Source organism: Salvelinus sp. IW2-2015, unplaced genomic scaffold, assembly GCF_002910315.2.
Source record: "Salvelinus sp. IW2-2015 unplaced genomic scaffold, ASM291031v2 Un_scaffold2904, whole genome shotgun sequence".
Taxonomy (NCBI): domain Eukaryota; kingdom Metazoa; phylum Chordata; class Actinopteri; order Salmoniformes; family Salmonidae; genus Salvelinus; species Salvelinus sp. IW2-2015.
The window spans coordinates 16,748-20,248 of NW_019944202.1; positions in this window are offsets into that span (position 1 = coordinate 16,748).

Genomic DNA, 3,501 nt, shown 5'->3' on the forward strand with positions numbered 1-3,501 from the left:
AGCCAATATGCACTACCATTACCACTCCAAATAATGAGAGAGAGAGTAGAGAAGAAGGGATAACATACCTCCAAATCATGAGAAAGGCGTAGAAGAGAGAGAGGACTAACTATTACCTCCAAATCAATGAGAGAGAGGTAAGAGAGAGAGAGGACTAACATACCTCCAAATAATGAGAGGAGAGTAGAGAGAGAGAGGATAACATTACTCCAACTAACGAGAGAGCAGTCAGAGAGAGAGAGAGGACTAACATTACTCCAATAATGAGAGAGAGTAGAGAGAGAGAGGACTAACATTTTAACCTCAAATAAAGAGAGAGAGTAGTAGAGAGAGAGAACTAAACATTACCTCCAAATAATGGAGAGAGAGGACTAACATTAACCTCCAAATAAATAGAGAGAGAGGAGGACTTACATTACTATCATCCAAAATAAATAGAGAGAGGAGGACTAACATTAACCTCCATAAATAGAGAGAGAGAGGACTAACATTACCATAAATAAAAATAGGAGAGAGAGGATAACATTACCGTCCCAATAACTAGAGAGAGAGGGACTAACATTCACCTCCAAATAATGAGAGAAGAGAGTAGAAGAGAGAGAGAGGACTAAACATTACCTCCAAATAAAGAGAGAGAGTAGAAGAAGAGAGAGAGAGAAGGGTAAGAGGGGTAGAGAGAGGGAGAGAGAGAGTAAGAGAGAGCGAAGTAAAGAGAGGGGTGAGAGAGAGAGAGTAAAGAGAGGGGTAGAGAGAGAGAAGAGTAGAAGGAGAGAGTAGAGAGAGCGGTAGAGAGAGAGAGAATAATTCCGGAGAGTTTACGATGATCTAGAGTGTCTGATTGGATGGTTTGGTTCCTTCCTGTTCTGTGTGTTTTTCCTGTGTTCTATCTGGGTTCGTGTTCTAATGTAATGTGGTGGTGTGTTGTAGATCCTGCGGTTATCAGCTCTGACACTCAAGAGTATCGTCTGGACTTGTGTCAGGGAGGAGGAGCCTATTGGAGCCTCATCTTACTGTGGACCAGAAGCCCCAGTGTGAAGTATAGACCTGACCCCCGCAATCACACTACTCGCTGTAAGACTAGGGTACACACACACTACTGCTGTAGACTACAGGTACAACACACTACTGCTGTAGACTACAGGTCACACACCTAACTGCTGTAGACTAACAGGTACAACACACCTACTGCTTTGTAGACTACAGGTTCCACAGCACACTCTGCTGTAGAACTACAGGGTACACCACACACACTACTGCTGTAGACTACACGGTACACACACACACTACTGCTGTAGACTAAGGTACATAACACCACCTATGCTGTAGACTACAGGTAACACCATACACACACATCACATGGTCTCACTAACTGTGTAGACTAACAGGTCCACACAACACACCACACACACTACTGCCTTAGACTAACAGGTACACACACACACACACATATACACACACACACACACACACATACTAGTTGCTGTAGCTACAGGTACACACACACACACACACCACACAACACACAAACCCACACACCACACACACACACAACACACACACCCACTACTGCTGTAGGAGCTACAGTAACACCCACATTCACCCACACACACACACCACCACCGCACCACACAACACCCACACCCACACCCACACGACACACGCACAGCCGCACACAACACCACACACACACACACACACACACACACACACCAACACACAGCAACACACAACGTAAGACACAGTAACACACACACCACAAACATACTTTGCCTGTAGACTACAGGCTACAACACACACACACCACACACATACTGCGTAGGACACAGCACACACAACACACACACACACACACACACCACAAACAACACACACCAACCCCCCCTATCGCTGTAGACTACAGGTTACATACACACACACACACAACACACACACACACACACACCACACCACACACACACCCTACTGGCTGTAGACTACAGGTATAAAACACACACACACCACACACTTACTGCTGTAGACTACAGGTACATTGACACACACACACAAACACACCACACACAAACACAACACACACACACACAACACACACACACACACACTACTGCTGTTAGCTACAGGTCTCACTAACACACGACACACAACACACACAACACAGCACACACACACACACACCACACAACTACTGCTGTAGCTACAGGTATAAACACACACATCACAACACATACTGGCTGTAGACTACAGGTACAATACCACACACACGCACCCACACACACACTAACAAATCAACCACACACACACACTACTGCTGAGACTACAGGTATAAACACACCCAACACAACACACTACTGCGTAGACTAACAGGTACACCACACACACACACACACACACACACACAACACACACACACACACACTACATTCTCTAAACAACATCTTGTTAATAAGATGAACTGGGTTCTAGAGCTTGACTGTCAACACTGTTTGTGAAGGTCAAGGAAAGGTTTGAGCTTGATAGATTGTAGTTTTATGCTCCCCCACTCTCACCACACATACAACACACCACACACACACACACATCACTACTGCTTAGACTACAGGTAGTAAACAGCACACACACACACACTCAACTGCTGTAGACTAACAGGTACAACACACCCACACACACACACACACACACACACACACACAACACCACCACAACACACAACACACACACACACACCACACTTAACTGCTGTGACTAGCAGGTTAAAACACAACACACCCAACACTTACGCTGTAGACTACAGGTTACACACACACACACACACACACATACACACAACACACATCACCACACACACACACACACTCAGACACTTACATTCTCTGAACACATCTTTTTATAAGATGACTGGGTTCTAGAGCTGACTGGGTCATAACTGGTCTGTGAAATGGTCAAGGAAAGGTTGAGCTTGATAGATTGTAGTTTTATGCTCCGCTGCTCTCAACACATACCCACTCTCACACATACACACAACACACAACGTATGTAGACACACACCCAGCACCCTCATCTCGCACACACACTGCCCTGTGTAGGCTTCCTGCATTTATTATCTAGTTGATTTTATTATGGCTGATTTCTTTATGACTCATCTATGTGGTTTATATCATGATGTTATAGGAGACGTAGAGAGGGTCGCATGGACAGTAACAACATGTAGCAGTGTGTGCTGTGTTTGTCAGGCCCACTTTAATTATTCGTTTTTATTTTGAGTTAACCGGTAATAACCATTAAAAGCAAACACTTAGCAGCTTTCCTTCTCTCTCTCTCTCGTCTCCTCTCTCTCGACTCTCTCTCTCTCTTCTCTCTCTCTCTCTCTCTCTCTCTCTTCTCTCTCTCTCTCTCTGCTCTTCCTCTCTCTCTCTCTCTCTCTCTCTCTCTCTCTCTCTCTTCTCTCTCTCTCTGCATCTTCTCTCTCTCAGCCATCTCTGTCTCCTTCTTCTAATTTCCAATTCA